This window comes from Thermobia domestica, chromosome 10, assembly GCF_964235325.1.
Source record: "Thermobia domestica chromosome 10, izTheDome1.hap1.1, whole genome shotgun sequence".
NCBI classification, from domain to species: Eukaryota; Metazoa; Arthropoda; class Insecta; order Zygentoma; family Lepismatidae; genus Thermobia; species Thermobia domestica.
The window spans coordinates 206,848,308-206,868,131 of record NC_137463.1 but is presented as its reverse complement, the minus strand read 5'-3'; the positions used below and the strand labels follow the sequence as shown (position 1 = coordinate 206,868,131).

Genomic DNA, 19,824 nt, shown 5'->3' with positions numbered 1-19,824 from the left:
CTTTGCAAGACCACAGTACACAAAAACTGTTACACAAAGAGCGCACTGATTGGAAACGAACTGAGCAAGAATATACAACATTTAGTAATTCTTTATCCTCGGCCGCCGGGCCCCCTTTGGAGCCCCGGGCCCCAGGGCTCTGGCCCCTCCTGCCCTCCCCTCTCGCCGGCCCTGTATATATATATATATATATATATATATATATATATATATATATGGGAACGGTCTTACCCGTCCCCCCCCAATGTTGAAGACAGATTTGCGCCGATGTTTTCTTTAGTGGCAGATTTCACTCATCAGCATTAAGTAGTTACCATTAAACGAAAAAAAAAAAATGTTCAACAATTCTGAAACATAAGGGAGTCACTTTTGTTTCGTCTCCTGACAAAATTGAAAAATGGATTTAGCAGGTTTTGCATCTATACTCCTGAATTATTCTCTCCTACCTTGATATTTTCCGAATGTTTGGAAAATCCTGTGGAAATGTCATAGCTGGCCTTTTTCGTTGAAAATCGTTGGTAACTTCACTAATGTGTTTCTAAATATGAAGGTGAGTATTACGTGTTACTCAAACTCTTAATACGACGCTGAAAACGCCTCTGAATATGCCGTACTGTGATTTAAAACAATAATACGCGCTCTCTGAAAATAAACAAAACAGATAAGATTTTTATGTAACGAAATTCCTAAGCTCTTTTAAAGCAATTCATCACTTTATATTTATTTGTTCGTTACGTCCTATCATCAAGGAAAGATGTTGAAGTTAGGTAAAAATCAATAAGTTATTCTCACGTTCACTGACTAATCTCGAATGATAATAGTGATTTAAAAGAAAAAGTTCCTCATTTTCTAGCAGATCACATAGAACAGAATCATTCACTAGAATTATGAACGAACTTCTATAATTGATACAACCAACGGCGCCGAGTTTTCAAAATTGTATGTATTTGCATATCAATGGCGGGACGTGTTAGCCTATATGTTTTCAGGGAAGTCTCGATATTTGATTGATTTATTTTTAGTTAAAATCTTTTATAAACACTGTCATAAAGGGCTGTGCTGTGATAAAGAAAAATATACCGATACAATAAGGATAATTTGGAGCTGCCTAGCTGAGTCTGTAACACGGTTGACTTAAACGCAAGAGGAACGGGTTCAAACCCAGGTCCAAACTAAAAAATCTTGTGTGTGGTGGGTGCCGGGCCGGAGTCCCAGAGTACCCACGTAGTCGGCACGCGTGGATGCAACGAAGATTAAAATATAGAGTATGGAAATAATGCAACTCAAAAATTCAAGTTAGTTAAATATTTCTCTTTTAACTAAGGCTATGAGAAAAATTAATGTCGTAATTCGAAAATCGAGGACACTTTATTAATAAGAGTCTGTTAAACTAAACTAAGATTGTTAACTTAAGTTCTTTGCTAATATGGAAACTATTGGTAACCTGCATGTATTAGGCTCGATATATTATCGAGAATCAAATACCTTGTTTAACACTTTCCCTTTTCTTGTATATTTACGTATGGTCGTTGAAATTGAATTCCAAAACAAGTGACAAGAAACTTATTTGCTTTTATCTATTGAAAACGTGTGTTGTAGGTAGTGCTGTTACAGGCAGTTGTAGACGAAGTTCATACATCGACCGCTAATGTCGCTGCTGTGGTACACGCGAGAGAGGGAAGTTTGTTATCGTTTTGCAGTTCGACTTGCACTGTCAGTGCGCGCGTTGTTATCGTGTTGTGAGGTGAGATTGTTCGTAACGTGAAGAAAATATTTTGAGCTCGGCAGGTGGTAAGTATTTATCTTTTGATCAAAGTTATTTTGTGCATTCTTAAAAAAAGATATCCTATTCGTTGGTGCATTATGAGATAAAAGAGAAGAAAGTCGTTTGAGGTATTAAAGAATACTTTTAATAATAAAATGTTCCTTGATTTGCAATTCGCGACATTAATTTTTCCCATATTTTCAGTTTATAGAAAAATATTTAACTAATTTGAATTTTTGAGTTGCATTATTTTTTTTATCTGTATTTTAATATTCGGCGTAATAATTATAGTTCATTTGTAACCCCAGGAATAATTTGGTCCTATGTGGTTCGTTACAAAGTGCGAAGCGATTTTTTTTTTAAGTAAAAAGACATTAATTGTTATTACTCTTGAAGATTAAACTCAGTAAACAAGAGAATTACTTATTGATTAATATAGTATCTTTGTTTAGGGTCTAATGAATAAATAATCAGATAAATAATTCTGAAGAGATGACTTACTTTCGAAGCACTTAAATGTAACACATTCGTTACACAAAAATTTTACGGGCCTAATTTATTTTCAAAGGGTCATTTTTGTTTTAAATCACAATAAGTGTTTGCAACTCATTTCGGTTTAATAACATGTGTTCCATGCGTTTAGTGGTTAACACTCCAGCCTTTGGGGTGCACTGTCCTAAGTTCGATTTCTGATTAGGGTATAATTCATCACTGCGCCTCCAAAATCTGCTATGTGTATTTTTTTGCTTAAAATGCGCTTTTTACAGATATAAGAGCAGTTTGGTGTAGAACACATACATACAAAGACCCTTATGCGATATAATTCATTTAATGGGTAATTCATTCATAAAACAAAATCCGCCTAGTGACATTCTGGTCAAATTGCTGCTATTGTTTTCCGTCAAGTGTTCTCAAAGACCTGTAGCTGATTTTCTTAAAATGGCAACAATAATGCTTGCTCAGTAGCAACACGTATCTGATTTTCTTACTGTCACATAACAAATAATAATAAACAATGCATTCGTTATTTTATCTCATAAAATTCTGAATTTTGCACACAGTGAAGGCGCAGCGATGAATTATCACTGTTAATTCATAATCGTGACGCAATTGGAATGCTTCTCGAATTAAGAACTGGCGCGAACTTCAGTCAAAAAAAAAAAAAATAACTACAATGAAAACCGGTGTGCTAATCACACGTTGTCCAACTGAGTAGCTACGGAGAATTTCGCAAGTAGGTTCAAACTCCCAAGTTGATATATTTTTAGGATTTTTGTATACCTGTCTTAATATGATAAACAGTAGCGGGGCCGGGGGGCCTAGATCCCCAGAGTTTTTGAGTGCCAAAAATAATTTAAGCTATGATTTATATATTTTTGAAAGTTTATAGTAAATTCATGATATACCTATTATAGTCTGGGTTCTGGCTACCTCCCTAGTTTTTACCTTTTAAATCTGTCATTGATGATAAATGTATTTTCATAATATCTTATTCAAGAAGGGTAAAAACTCGAAAAACTTTCTTTTCAGTATGCCACTGGCCCAACTTAAAGCCAGTCTAGCTGGGCATATTCTTTTGATCGCGTATTGTATCAATAGGGAGTTTAGTTTAGATTAGATTTAACAATATGGTCTGCAGCAACAAGATGTTTTAACGTTAAAGTATTATTTACGAGAATTGTGTCATATTTGTTAGGCAGGAAATCGTGTTTCACTTTCATTTCATTTCAGAGTGTGTTAAATGTTTTTAAAATACTAGGCCAATACGATGAAAATTTTACCGCAGTCATTTATGTTTTATATTATTTTGAGAATTGTAAAATAAAATTCACATTGACTCCTTAGAGGTTTGGTGAAGTTAAGATAGTGAGAGTCCAAAACCAGATAATCTAAGGGATTTTTTTGTAGCATTATTAAAGAATATCAAGAGATGCACACGATACAACAGTCGAAAATCTCGTCTCGAAAATGTCATGAAAGTGTCTCATCTCGAAACATGTACGTGTTTTTAATGGGATAGCTCTATCTCGTCTCGAATATCACCATGAAAATCCTGCCTCTCGTCTCGAACACACCCTACTTGAAAGAAAGAAACAAAAGTTCTACCAACATTACTTTCTCTTAACATTTAGAGGTGGGAGATGTGCATTTTCTCTGTTACTCTACAACGTTTCTAAGCTTTCGTTTCGATTCCTCATATTTTGATACGTTTAATCCCACACGGAAACATTACACATATCATTAAGTAAAGCCTCATGCTTCCTTATCTTAAATAGGAATATTTGATAGTGCTTTGTATTTGAAAAAGAAAGTTCAAATTATGAACCTGAATGTTCGTTTGACCTTCTCTGTAATATGGGGGCGATAAAAAAGGAATAAAGTGTATCAAACTCGTACTAAATTAAGGCCCTACCTGCTGATCTAGTGTCTAGCAAATGCCTATTTAGTGTACGTGGTTTCGCATTCGATTCCTGGTGGTAAAGCATCAAAATTTGAACCCATTACAGTGGTTTGAATTCCATTTTAAAATATAGGTTCACACCTCACATAGTCTGTGCTGAAAAGTTACGCTAAACATAAACAAACAAAGATAATAGAGAACTAAGTTATGTTTTGAAAATAGAACATGATATAAATATGATGCTTCATTTGGTGGAACTACATTCAACTGCCTTTGAAAATAGGAATAACTCATTACCACATGATAAATTGGGATTAAACTAGAAGTTGTCGAAGAAATCGACAATACAAGATAATACCCAGAAACCAGAAGATAAACTAGGAAAGTTTTGCGCCCTCTGCACATTACCTATTTAGTAGGGATCATTTATCTTTGAATGTTAGAAACCAATATGCGTCAACTATGTAACGTTTCTATTTAGATAGGAGCTCGTTACTCGGTACGGGCCTCCCACCTGTGAAAACCCGCCACATTTGAGAAACAATATATATAAATTAAGAATAGTTGCCAGAAATCCTAATGACCACCATATGTTCAGCTTAACTATAAATACCATATAACCTTCCTAAAAATTAGGCCAATCGCAAAACCATAAATAGGTCAAGGATTTTAATATTAGTTTCGTTAAGTAATAAGTCAATGATTTAGGAAGCTCTTCTTTATAACAAAATCAATCGACATTACAAATTTCTTTACAAGTCATTAAACTCGCTGCTACTAATTGGACACATTAAATCAAATGCAAGTGAAATTAATATTAGTCCCAATAAATCTCAACTTAATCGTGTTCCACGACAACCTAAAATAATTTGGATAATTGTACCGAAATTTCAAATATATATACATATATCGAATATAGGAAGTTATTAGCACAAACTGTCTATATCCCATTTAATCAAACAGTTAAGTGTCCATTAGAACATATATGAATTCGATTTAAATTTAAGAAAATTATTATACAACTCACCAGAATATTAAGTAAATAACAGTTCACACTTTAGAATGTCAAATTGAATTCACTTGTAATATACACACAACTCTAATAGAATAATTTACCAGTTTTCGAAAAATAGAGCTTACTATTACAAGGTTTTACCGAGTACATTTCCAGCACACATCTAATGAAATTAACTCAAGTGCTGGGTGAAGTAACAACAATCGCCACTAGAGGCGCTATATTCAAAATTTGACAAACGAAACTAGTTTATCGAAGACTGGAAATAGAATGCATTTATACATCATCATTTTTTTTTTTTTTTTTTTTTTTTTTGTAACTAACAGAGTGACATGTTACAACTACTAGCTACCCTGACAATCGTGCCAGAGCTGAATAATTTTAGAAATTGATTTTTATTTATTTTAAACAATCTTTTCAAAGAGTTCGCTTACCAAAAATTCCTTTATATATTTACTCCGTCTGGGAGACACAAATTCTAAAGAATTACTTGTTAGGTCACATAAATTTTGATCAGGGTGTAGAGCAGCGTTTCCCAACCTTTTTCAACTTGCGGCACACTACGGGTGTAACTTGGATTCTCGCGGCACACTTATAGATATAATTATTTGTAAATATAAAATACCGTGGTATTTTTTTTGTGATTATTGATCTCCTTCTCACAGAGAAGAAAGCTCGATCACTGGTTTTTCCCTGTGGTAAATCACTATGCTTATTTTTCATTCTAATTTAAAAACAGAAAACAATTGCAATGAAATATTGGACTCAGGTTTTTAAAATTACGCTTTCTTTTTCGAAAACTGTATCCAACCTTTTACTAAGAAGGACGATCACTAAATAACGAACGAACGAACAAATCTCTTTTACTTTTAAAACACAAATGTAGGTAATTTGTCGAAAGGATTGAATGATATTTTAAATTTTCAAGTTACGAAATAGTCTGCAAGAATAAAGACGCAATAATGGTTATAACAATAACAAATACTTTTTTCAACATTAGAAATGTACAGAAATGTACATGAAACATAAGATTGTAGATTCATAGTAGAGGTTCATAGTAATATGCAATACAAATATACATTTTTCCCTGCGTTTTGCAATTTGATTGCTATAGAATTAATCATTTTGTTTCGATTTCCTCGCGGCACACCAGCGGCCCATTCACGGCACACCAGTGTGCCGCGGCACACCGGTTGGGAAACGCTGGTGTAGAGAGTCAGAAGTTATCAACAGAGTTCGTTCGTTGATGGAGGTGATTCATTCAGTTAGTTGCAAGATATGGAGAATTAAAAATCGTTTCCCCATTATTTCTATTGGAAGTAGTTTGTAAATCCCTGGCTGCCAGACAGCCCTTCTAGCGATAGGGTTGTGTGTGGGTTGCATATATTGAAGTCTTACACACACGCACACACACACATACAACGTTGCATTTTCATTTAACATTGGACGCATAAAGAGTGTACAGCCCAAATGGCTCGTCCTATTTTAATATATATATATATATATATATATATATATATATATATATATATATATATATATATATATATATATATATATATATATATATATATATATATCACTTTAGACTGAAAACATCATATTTGGAGACGGTTTCCCATCTTAGATTTTGTTGTAACTCTGATAATAACAAAGTTACCTTTTGTCGGGGACTTTTGAGACACTCTATATATATATACTTTGTGGCCCACCTACTTTTATTCAAGTACATATTGTCATTCTACGAAATACTGGTATTTCAAACCAATTAAATTTTGTAAATCATATTTCTAATTTTTCCATAGAAAGGTAACACAGAGCTAACACTATTCTCACTGCAATGCCCTACCCCATGACAGATTTTGACCCACCCATTCTCTTTCCATCCTAACCCAGCATCTCTACTGATAGTACTTACTTTACATCGTATGTTTCTGCATGAAAATACAATTTTCACAATTCAAGGGAAAAACTTCTCGCGACTCACCAAAGAAACGACTCACGAATGGGTCGCGACCCACACTTTGAGAAATACTGCTATAGATAATTCTGTAAATGAAAGAAATATGTAATACATTTAAACGTGTAAATTGAGGAATTATTTTATAGCCTAAACTGTCAAAAGTTCTAACTCTTCGCAGGGAGGGGAAATGAAGTTTAATGAATACTACATTTATCTCTCACATTTGATGAGCTAAGCTGAGTTTGAGTTTAACGTCCCATTCAGCAGCGAGTCTATATGGGACGTGGACCTACACATTAACGTGGAATCCGAATTACATGAGCTCCCGCCGGAAATTGAACCCGGTCTCCTACACTCCAAAGGCGCGTACGCTAACCGTTTAGCCACGGAGCTCCCCTCACATATTTGGCCGATTGAAGATTGTGGTATGCGGTACGAACTTGATCGTCCCTGCATCCCATTTTGTCTTTTTTTAATGTGAGTTTTTATCGGTTGATTTTCCCAAAAGTACTCAGGCGAGTTTGTTCACAAACTACACAGAAATGAAATGGATGTTGTTTGTGATAGCATCACGGAAAAAACAGCTGAGCCGTTTGAAATTGATTTTTGGATATAGTTATAACTTACTTCGAAGTGAGTTTTTATCATATTACTTTAATTATAATGCCTATCCTAAAAGAAGGGATGAAAGTTCATACGGAAATTGAGTTTCTTACTATCCAGTCAATTAGGAAGATGAAACTGGATATACAAAATCCTCATTATAAACAAGGAGACATGTGTGCTAGCGTTTTTGAACCTTTCCATTTTAGGGGAAGGGGTCATTTTCTATAAAATCTTCCTTCACATTTAAATCAATGTTACTTGTTTGTGATCGGTAAACGATTGACCCATTTGAAATTAATTTCAGACGTAGTACTTCGCTCAAGTTGGGACTACTACATCATGCCACTTTGATTAAGTAGGCTTTGTGGTGGACAAACACTGTGTGCGTTGGTTTTCTCGGGGTTCTTCCGTACCTTCCTATTTTGTTCATTCAACCATTTTGTAAAGTACCCAAAATACTCACATGTATTTTGTAAACTTATTTTGTTTATTGTAAAACAAGAAAGCTATATTCAAACTGTTTAGAAAAATTTAAAAAACTATAACGTAGGCATCACACCACAATTATAGGAAGTTTTCCTATACGAAAATAACAAAGTAAGGCATTTCATACGGAGACCTGAGCTAAGCTCTACGCTACAACCAGGAAGCATCGGAATCCCAGAAAGGGGTTGTGCTCGTTAAGTACGGAGAGTGGACTAGGGAGTTAGAATTAAGATCGCATAGTGAAAAGACATCAATTGGAAATTATCAAAGCTAAACTACCTGTGAGTATTACATCTATTTACGATGTTGGATAGTCATAATAGTTAAGTTTCTGTGTCATTACGATTTAGTAGATTTTTATAGTTAAAACCATTTCGAGTCCTGATAGCTTGTGGTGTGATGTCGAAAATATTCAAAAGAAATTGATTATTTCATTTCTTATCCTAAGAAAATTAGTTAAATTCATCCTTGAGTAATCTAACTACACGATGTTACAAATTTCAGATGAGATACGCTCTGCCTCCAAGTATAAAAAGTTCTAAGATACTAAGTCATTCCAGTTAAAAAATATGTGATGGAGATGCTGGGTACATAACATGTGCTAGAAATTTTTAACTGGAATGACTTAGTATCTTAGAAACATTTTATACTTGGATGAAGAACGTAGCTCATCTGAAATTTGTATCACCGTGTATTTAGATAACTCAAGGATGAATTTAACTAATCTTCTTAGGATAAGAAATGAAATAATCAATTTCTTTTGGATATTTTCGACATCACACCACAAGCTATCAGGACTCGAAATGGTTTTAACTGTAAAAATCTACTAAATCGTAATAGCACAGAACTATTATTACTGTCCAACATCGTAAATAGATGTAATACTCACAGGTAGTTCAGCTTTGATAATCTCCAATCGATGTCTTTTCACTATGCGATCTTAATTCCAACTCCCTAGTCCACTCTCTGTACTTAACCAGCACAACCCCTTTCCGGGATTCCGATGCTTCCTGGTTGTAGCGTAGAGCTTAGCTCAGGTCTTCATATGAAAATTTTGTTCATTCTTATCAGCACCGCTTCCTTTATTCTACGCGGCATGACTATGGGATGCTAAAATGAAAGCCTACTTTTCATTTCATTTTTTGATTAAAGGGCATATCTTAAGGGGATGATAATTCAAAATTTGAGGGAAAATAGACCATCTAATGAGTTTTTATCACTACACTTTCATTAATCTGCGTATTTTAAGGAGGTACAAATATTTTTCATAAATCTATTCGCCCCGTGACAATATGGCATAACGTATTTATCTTGAAAGAATCAAAAAGAGTAGCTTCCTCTTTCGGATAAGTATTTTCGATTTACTCAAAAATAACTCGGACGATTTTATTCATATTTCATAAATAAATGTTTCATTAATAATACTACATAGAGAATATGTAATTTCTTATGAGAAAATCTGCGACAAGTAATTTACTCGTAAGGATTAGTTTCTTTTCGCACGATTTTATATATATATGAAAACGACGTTAGTGATTTTGTTCATTATTGGCCTTCAACGAAACCAAAGTCCAAAGATCAGATATATACCAATCGGTAGATGTCAGTATCACTGAGTAAAACGAGATCGTAAGAGTTCATGCGTAGTTTTCGAGAAAATTTAGGAAAAAGCTATTTTGTAATCTTAAACGTTGATGATAAAAACCACACCACTTATTAAGGTGAGACTGATACTTAAAGTCTACCCTCTTGAAATTCTTCATTATGATACTAACAAGGCGACAGTACGTAGTATAGGAGGCACTGTGGCTCAGTGGTAGAGCGCTTACCTCTGGTGCGTGGGGTTCCTGGTTCGATCCCGGTGAAGTAAATTTGTTTGGACAACATCGTGTCCGTAGATTCCCTCGGCGTACTCCTGTTTCCTCCCACTTTCTCATTCCATCATCATTCACTTGCTTTAATCATCTTCTCTTTTAGCCTAACAGGCATAATTGTGGGACGTTAAACTTAAATATTTCATTTCATTTTCATTTTCATTTGTAGTATGGTTGATGAGATATAACTAAAAGACAGTGGCGTAGCACACCTTTGCGGCCTCCCCCCGCAAAGTATAGAGAAGGGACCCTAGTTGTAAAGCCGATAGAAGTAAGATTGAAGTTCTACTTTTTTAAATCTTTATTCATAGCAAGACTTCGGGGCCCTCTATACCTTGGGGCCCCCCCGCACTGCGGGGGTTGCGGGGGCAGCTGCTACGCCACTGCTAAAAGAACAAGATTAACTCTTAAACTTTACGTTGTATTTAACTTAAAAATAATGTCCAAAGATAAGACATTTATCAGTTCAAGTCGATAGATCTAAGTCGAACTTAAGAAAACGACATGCTTCATAATAAATTCTGGTGCGCAGTTTACGAGAAAATCCACAAAAACGAACTTTAATGGCGCTAAAAACTTGTCTGTAGCTAATAATATTTGATAGTTTTTTCTGAAACAGATTGTTTGTAGATACGTATATTTATATACTGGATGGGGGAAAAGATACTGTTAAATAGTAGATTGTATCGTCCCTGATACATACATACTTCTAAGACTTACTAATATATTACTTTGATATGTTGTATTATTAAGTATACTGCCTTTTGGCAGGTCCTGGGACTAATGAGTTTTTCTTTTCTTCTTAATTTTCACTTTGGGCCGAGAAAAATATCTTGTAACGTTTGGTTATATTAATTCGATTTTCACCGATTTTCGTATATCTTTTCCAGCACTAGAAAACTGCATACTTATGGAATAGGCCTATATATTACCTGACCAGCGAACGAGTGGGGGCGGCCGGTTTTGGAACTAAAATGCAAGCAGTAGTGTTTCCAACCGGATAGCTTGTAATTAATCTATCACTGTTCTTTTAGTCCTGTTCGTAATAAACCACTTCACGCATATGCTCAAGTGAAGACAAACAGTTTCAAAAGTTATTGAAGTTATTTGCAGAACATTTTAAGTAACAAGCAAAACACACACAAAAAAAAAAAAAAAAAAAAGAAAGAAAAAAAGAAAAAGGAAAATACATCCATCCTCCACATTAACTTGCGAATAAACTAACCTCGGTATTGTATATACAAAGGATCAAATGCTCTCTGTGGCAGAGAAAACGAATTAAAATTGGTCGATTCGACTCGTTCCGAAGTTTTTGACGAGGTGATATGTAGGATGTGTACTCATTATTTTCTGGTGACTCTCTCTAGTATTTTTAAGTCTATAAAATATGCATAGGGACAAATTCAAGGGAAGCTCGGGGCAAAAATCATCGGAGGAAATAAATTGTAGAGTACTCACAAGAAACACTAGAACTTTCAGTAGACATACGATCTCCCGTTTTCAAAAATATAGGGCGTGTTTATCCATGTATACGCTCCTTTCGTAAATATAAAGTGAGACGTGAATCGAGAAGAGGCGAGAAAATTGTCGAATCTTGTAGGCATGACTAGTTCACCCAAATGTTACATCTCAATTTCAAACACAGTTTAGTGTTATATGATTAATAATTAGGATATATATACGTATATGTACTGTAATTCGATAAGGTAATAGTATGAACACAAGAAAGAGATTTATCAACGTTTAAAGATACGCAAGTCATTACACAATTTACTTCAATAATAAATATGATTTAAATGTTATATCAATCTTTTGTGGACTCATCGTAACGTGGAAGAATTCTGATAAATTCTACATGAAACTAAGACGGAAATTAGGAACACATTTTGTACATAAATTTACAAAACGAGACGAGAAAATTTTGATTCGAGACGAGACTTTCACAAACATTTACGATACAAGACGAGAAAACATGAATTCTCATCTCGTCTCGAGGGCAGCACTATGAGCAAGCGAGTTAGAAATCAAATATGCACGATCATGGTTCCTTTAAGCTGCAGTAAGCTGCAAATATTCCCAATGTTGCATTGAGGCGGAGGGTGAGCGATTAAAGTGGGGTGCCTGATAATTGAAGGTTTCTTATAACTCCAGTGAAATTCAGAAAAAATCTGAATTACGTAAAAAAAGAAAACATACAAAATATATTTTCAGGGTAACTCTTACAGTCATTACGTTATTATAATATTAATCCTACTTCTGAAACTAATGTTGTAAATAGAAAAAAAACCGTTCGTTTTTCAGAAATGTACGTTTTTTTAGGAAAAAAACATTGCCTCTCGTTTTTTTCTAAATTTCGTTTTTTTTCAAATAGTCATTTGTAATGTATCTTACGTCATTTAAGTCTGAAGTATTTTTATGTAGGTGTAATTACCATAAAATGCAACATAAATTAAACACTAGAAACTGATACGGTACAAATATTTTACAATTTATATGAGTAGTGTATCTACTAAGAATCCGGGTTTCTGTACTGTTTCACCAATATCAACGAAGAAATAAAAGTAGAAATGAACATTTTTTTTTTTTCGTGAAAGTACGCCTTTAATAAGTACGAAAATAATATAACGAACAGTATAAAACGCAAATAACTTGTCTAATGGTAAAAACTAAAACTAATTTGCCTACTAATATTTTTCTGAATATCATATATAAATAATTTGTCGACTTGATATATGATATGCATTGCTGGCTCTATCATATGTGCAACACGTGCATTTCCACGGGGCTGCAATATCTGTCATAAGTATTTTATTTAAAATAAATATTTCTTGTTGGAGACAGACTTCATGATCATGGTAGCTAAATTTACTAAGCTGACCTTCTATTTGAATATTACATTCATAAATTATGTTTAGGTCTCATTAGTTTAAGTCTTATGATCAGTGCTAAAGCAAATTGTAAAATAAATCCCAGAATAAACTGCTTGATTGTTGTCAAATACAGGAACTCAATTCTCGAATGCCTGCCCCGTTTGGTTAGTTAGCAGAGGTTCTCTTGTCTTTGTCGCAAATAGGATCATTATCATTGAAGGTGGAAACATTTTTTTAAAAAAAAAAAAAATAACAGATGTAGAAGGAAAATCAAGAAATAAAGGTAAAAGAGCTAGTTGCAATATAATTGCAAACTGATATATTGAGATTGAAACTCGATATTGAACTCTATAAAAAGGATTACCATCTTTCAAATGTATTTGCTTTATCTTTCACTAACATAATAGATTAATATTTAAAGAAAAAAACAGACACAACAATATTGTCTTTGTAGTAAGTATATAAGCCTTTCTGAGTGCGGGTGTAGTTTCCCTCCCTTTCGTTGTTCATGCTGGAGTAGCATACTTAAAATCGTGACTTTTAAGATTTGTTCTTTCTGGAGAAAGAGGGAGGCGGCAAATTACATCATTGCGCGGGCGACAAATTGCCTAGGGCAGGCCCGATGATATGTACACTCATGTCCAAAATGATTGTCGCATATCTATAACTGTCTTCTTGTAAGAATATAATTTGATAATGATTTTACAGGGTACTTTTAATACTGATGCTGTGTGTATAATCTGAAAATGTATATTTATGGTAAATTTCAAAGGAAAAGAATTATAAATACGAAAATGAGAAAGAGTAAAAGAAAATGTTGCTAAATGGACAAGAAAGTTTCATTTTCGTTTTATTGTTCTTATTTACTGCTGTTTTGACATGAAATTTTCCACATACATGTCTTTGCCGATTATACACATACTAACATTATAAAAAATACCAGGCGGATTCGTTATCAAATTATATTCCTAGAACAACATATTTATAGACATGGAACAATAATTTTGGACATGAATGTACAAGACATGAATATAGGATGACATAATTTGAAGTAATGCAGGGTGTTTCAAAATGAATATTAAGGTTTGAAACTATTACAATTAACTTACAATTATAAGTATTATCAAATGAAAGAGCAACTCAAACAGTTTTGTACACACGCATGCCATGCATTGTTTCCTCTGTCTGCCGTTAGAAAGAGCAAGTAGCAAAAATGGAGACTAGAGACCAGAAAGCTTTGTGTATTTTAATTTTGCAAAGACTGAATCTGTAGTTACAGTGCAACCGTCTGTATGAATTGAATATTTTGTGCCATATGTCGGAAAGTTTATGGGCCTTTCTCACCTATTGACTCAATGTGTGCCATGTGACGAATGAAGCTCACATCGAACACTTGAAGCAAAAACTGTTTGAGGTGTTCTTTTATTTGATGTATTGTTTATAATTGTGCGTAAAATGTAATAAGTACTACGAAGACTTAATTCTCCGATATTCATTTTGAAACACCCTGCATTTCTCAGCATCAGTATTGGAACTAAGATGTAAAAAGGAGAGATTATGATTGTTTACAACAACGATATTATTATTAGTCAAGACTGTAATTACTACAACAACACAAGTTAGTAGTCAAAAAATGTAATTAAATGTACACTCGTAACCCTTTCGGACCCACATGGCCAAAGTGGCAAATACGCGTGTGTCACTTTTTTCATCCGCTCCTGTATGGTCACTAATTAAGATATCGGTATATATTTTTTTTGCCAAATATGGTTGGTCCATAGTTTATCATTTTAGTTTCCTCTTCTTCTGTGTGTCGAATTTCCTTCTCAAATTTCACCCGTCAAAAATTCAAGAATTTTCGAATTTTCTTTATTACTTTTCCCCTGTAGCTTCATTCGTTGTAGAGAGACCTCCTTAAGACTTGTCAGGTAGATACGTCGGATGGATACCTAATTGTTGACATCAATTGGATGGGCTTGCGCGCAGTGTTGCCAACTACGGAAATTAAAATCTCCTAAAATTTGGGCAAAAAATTCGAAATTTTTGTTATAAACCTACCTATACGTTCCAATACAAGTCAACTTACGCCAGTCGAACCTTTGTTCTTACTGAACAAACTCGGGTACATTTCGTTACAGTGGAGTAATTAGGGAACGCACGAAAAATTCGGATTTAGGTTCTAACTCTTGATTTTCCCTACTTTTCTGTTTATCGAAATATATTTTTGGTAATTAAAAGCATTGTTTCTTAAATATCGCCATGATACTTGTAGGATATATTAGTAATGTACCAGTGATTATTTTAAGATAGTTTTCGTCTGTCTGGTAGCAGTGTTGCCAGCTACGGAAAATTTTAATTCAAGATGTTAGGGGAAAATTACTTGTTTTGTCTATTATATCCGTCTTGTTGACTACATAGGAACAAAAGTACCAGTATCTGAAAGTCTTGTCTTTGCCCTTCACAACGCACTATAGAAAGTTTCAATACGATAGTTAGGGGAAGTACAGTTGAGGTTTACAGTAGACCTTGTTCTCTAAGTGGAAAGATAATTGATTTTTTACGTAGACTGAAATAATTTTTAATGATCTGCTTACTTTATTAGATATCGTAACAATACTTGTAGGGTATATAATAGGGATACCAAAGCTTCTTTTAAGATAGTTTGTGTGTGTCTGCTAGCACTGTTGCCAGCTACAGAAAATTTTAATTTCCGATTTTAGGAGGAAATTTTGGAAAAATTCCCTTTTTGTCTCTATTATTTCCCTCTTGTTGGCTACATTCGAACAAACGTACCACTGTCTGAAAGCCTCGCCCTTAGCCGACACAGCGCACCATAAAAAGTTTCGGTAGAATAATTAGGGGAAGTACAGTCGTGGCTTATAATAAACCATGTTCTGTAAATGGTAAGAAAATTGTGCATTTCTAATTTAGAATGAGATTTTTTTTTTTAATTTCATGTTTACTTTGTTAGATATCGCAATGATACTTGTAGGATACATTCTTATGGTATAAGATTTACTTTCAGATAGTTTACGTATGTTTTATGGCAATGTTTCCAGCCAAAACAATTAATTCCCGATTTTAAGTGAAAAATTCGGCAAATTTCCCTTTCCCCTCTATTATTTCCCTCTTGCTCGCTACGTTGGAACAAATGTACAACTACCTGAAAGCCTTCTCTTTAGCCTACAGAACACACCATAAAAAGTTTCAAATAGGATAATTAGAGAAGCTGTAGCGTCGGCATATCTGTTGATTTTTGCTTTTGAGGTGTAAAAAGTGTCAAAATTTCATGTGTATGGAAACAGATTTTTTTCTTTCCCTCTTTGAATGGAAGCGAACGACTTCAGGTTTTCACTGTACCTTGTCAACGCACCAAAGAATCGTTTTAGGTGACTTAGACCCATATGGCAACAGTGATGTTAGATACAAAAAATCTTGAATTTCGGTTAGGGATTTTTTTGCAAATTTTCACCCCTACATTTCCCTCAGTAATTTCCCACCCGCTCGCAACACTGCAATGTAACGTACACCAAAAAATAGCCACATTTCTTTTCTAAAAAACAAGATCTTAACCATATCAATAGGGTAAATGGTTTTTGAGGAATACGTCACTAACTGACAAAGTAGGAAAACTCCAAAAATGAGCTGGGTCCGAAAGGAATAATCATACGATTTTGCTCGTATATGTACAAGGAAACAAACGATTTGTAAGTTACGAGGGCTTCGACTCAAGTTCTATTGATTATTTCAATAATCTTCAACATACATCAATAAATAATAGCTGCCAGAAAAAAAAAACAGACATTTGAAAAAAAACATGAAAAAGAACGATGTTTTTTATTGAAAAAAAACTTCACAGAAAAAAACCGTTTTTTTACAACACTATCTGAAACTGATTGGAATGAATATGTATTTGAATAACGAAACCACTTTCATAAGTTTTTCAAAGTATCAAGTTTGAGAAGAACGAAGTTTCTTCCACTGTTGTTATCTCATTGCTCATAGACACCAGTGATGAAATAATTGGCCAGAAATCATGCGGCCGCTTCTTGCATCAATTCATGAAGAAGATGAGTCCTAATGTTAGGTACCTAAGTTCAATATTAACAACAACAACAACAAAAAAAAAAAAAAACCCTCTTGCAACTATGCGTAGCACATTTTAATACTTACATTTGATATAAAAAATACAACTGGATGAAGTCGATTGCCTTTGAATTGCATATATGAATAACAATATAGGGCTTTCCAGATAGAAAAGGGGGACGGGCAGGTTTTATTAAAGACCATGCATCTGATATGTTTTAACTATAGACAACTTGTGCTCAAAGGCTGAACTCAGTCCTCTGTAGCCAATCAACAAATGCCATTAAGATGTTCAAGAGAATAACGTATCAGCAGTATTATATACTACAGACACAAAGATACCACTAAGCTCCCAAGTTTCAAAATTATATTGTGTGTGAAAGCAATTAGTAGATTTAATTCTTTGTCACATAATAGCTAGAACCTGAGAGAAATTCAGGAGTCCAGAGGAAATTTCTTTCCTCATAAATAAAAGTTGTGAATTTATTATGTACTGAAGCAATGATACTTACGCTTACACTACCCATACGCTGATGTTTTATCAATACTTTTATTCGAACTCTACTAAAGGACTGGATTTCTATAATGATCCTAAAAGAAGGATGCACTGAATCAAATCAATCCCGAAAGGCAAACTATCCAATCCCATAAATCTTTTAAAAATGAAGGAAGAATTTTAAACCTCCTTTTCCCCCAAAAGATTCACTTCTAAAAAAAAAAAAAAAAAAAAAAAAGTCTCATGAGTATGTTGTTTATGCTAGAGGACACAGGTGATTAATGAAAGTGAAGAATTGTAAAACTAAATTTTGGTCTCTCACTGGGAATCAAACCCAGAACCACGTACAGTAAAAACACATGCACTAACCAATAGACCAACGGAGAGGACTTTCACAGTTCTCGAGTGCAAACACATCGGAATTCTGGTTCGAGAAAATAATTTATTTGTCAACCGATAAACATACACTTAAAACAACCACAAACATCGTGAGTCTTAACTTGATTTAAACTTACAGTTACAAGGTATTTCGCAAATCTCTAAGCTATCAATCTTAAATTAACCTTTTAGTCATTGACATTGTCATTCCTGCGTTTTACAGGCTGCTTCAGTTTTGTAATGACATCGAATAACACGTAATAAATTTTTATACATTATGCTTAATACACCGTAGAAGCTCACTGAATTGTCAATTGTGCTATGTTGTTCTTAAATTGGTAATTTCCATTCATATATATCTCTATTCACAAGACATCTGCATTAGTACAGTAATTGTTCACTAGAACTACATAACTTACGGCGTTCTTTATTAAGTGTAAACAGATTAGGCAACATCTAAACTGTAACTTTTAAAAACCGTTGGATACACTACAGGTTGAAACTTTCCGCTGCCCTGTTCCACCACGCTTGCCCTGGAACTGATGTAAACACAACAGCAGCGCCATCCCTCCAAAACCGCACTGCTATCCTGGTCAGGTAATAGTAAACTTTAAATCACATAAATAAGAAAGAATAAGATATTACCTTATAAGAATAAGATATCTTCAGGGAGGTGGCATCTTAGAGAGAAAACTTCTGTAATAGAACGCTCAGTTACACGTGGAATATTCAAGTTTTATATCTTCTGCTACCGATCACAAAAATGAATATCATTTTGTGTAAAACTAAGAAATATGCATTGCTGTATATTTTTCTCCAATTATTCTAATTTCTGAGTCTTTCTGTTGAGACATAAATTTATTTTTAGATTCTGATTTACGAGATAAATTAATGATGAAGTACTTTTTAAGAAGGAAATGTGTTTTCTGAAAAACGACACAACAGAGCTAAAAACTTCTAAATATTTTGGTGCTCCTAAAAGAAAAGGAAAATAATGTATTCATGATACTGTCGCACAGTAAGTACTAGATATTCTGCCATCGTTTAACGAAAAAAAAAAAAACCGAACATGAAACATGCAGCAATCGACAGATTTCGTTAAGCTGTACAAAATGATGTGGGTGTAGGTAGACCCTCATGCGTATTTTTCGAGAAAATCAATAGCAACAAGTCGTCAACAATTTGACGAAGGGTCGTATCTCAAACTCTCACTTTTTAGACTTAAAGAAAGGAACATACCTAGGTAATTTCACAGAGGAGGAAAAAGTTAAATATTCAATAATTGCTCGTATATTCCACATAATTATTATTTCTGTAATAGGTGACGAGTATTACATATTCAACTGATTTCCTGTCCACGTAATTATTTCTTTCTTTATGCCTGAAAAAGTGAGGTTTTTGAGATGCGACCCTTCGCCAAATTGTTGACGGAGTTTCTTGTAAACGTAAAATCTATGCTGTACATTAAGCTGAAACTGGTCCTAAATCAATCAAGTTTATCATTAGACACTAGCAAGACAACCATACAAATGTATGGATTTGATGAGACCGGCAATTCTAGGTCAGAGGACAATAACTTTTCCTGTCGGTTTTAATGATTGTAAAATCTTGATGAATTGCACTTTGTTTGTTCTTAGGCATAGTATTGAAGTACTAGGAAAAACTTCAGATTTCCTTCTAGTCGCTTACTACTTCGCAATCCTTGGAAAGATAATACGAAATAAGCATCGAATTCAGTTACTCCTGGTAACTTTAGAATTGTGATTTGGCCTAGAAGAATAGTAATTATTACATACATCGGTCAAGGTAATCTCTGTTTGGGAACCTAGTATCATGCTAAAAAAAAAGAACAACATTCAAAGAATTCCCTGAGGGTCGGAAAAT

General features: G+C 34.0%; 1 protein-coding gene across 1 annotated transcript in view; it reads left to right on the top strand.

Annotated features, from left to right (window-relative positions):
• Nucleotides 1-1,716: 1,716 nt before the first annotated feature.
• Nucleotides 1,717-19,824, top strand: part of LOC145662944 (uncharacterized) — a gene marked incomplete in the record, with an annotated part of 1,119,390 nt that continues 1,101,282 nt past the window's right edge. Inside the window, 1 exon segment of the mRNA XM_081728979.1 lies at nt 1,717-1,791.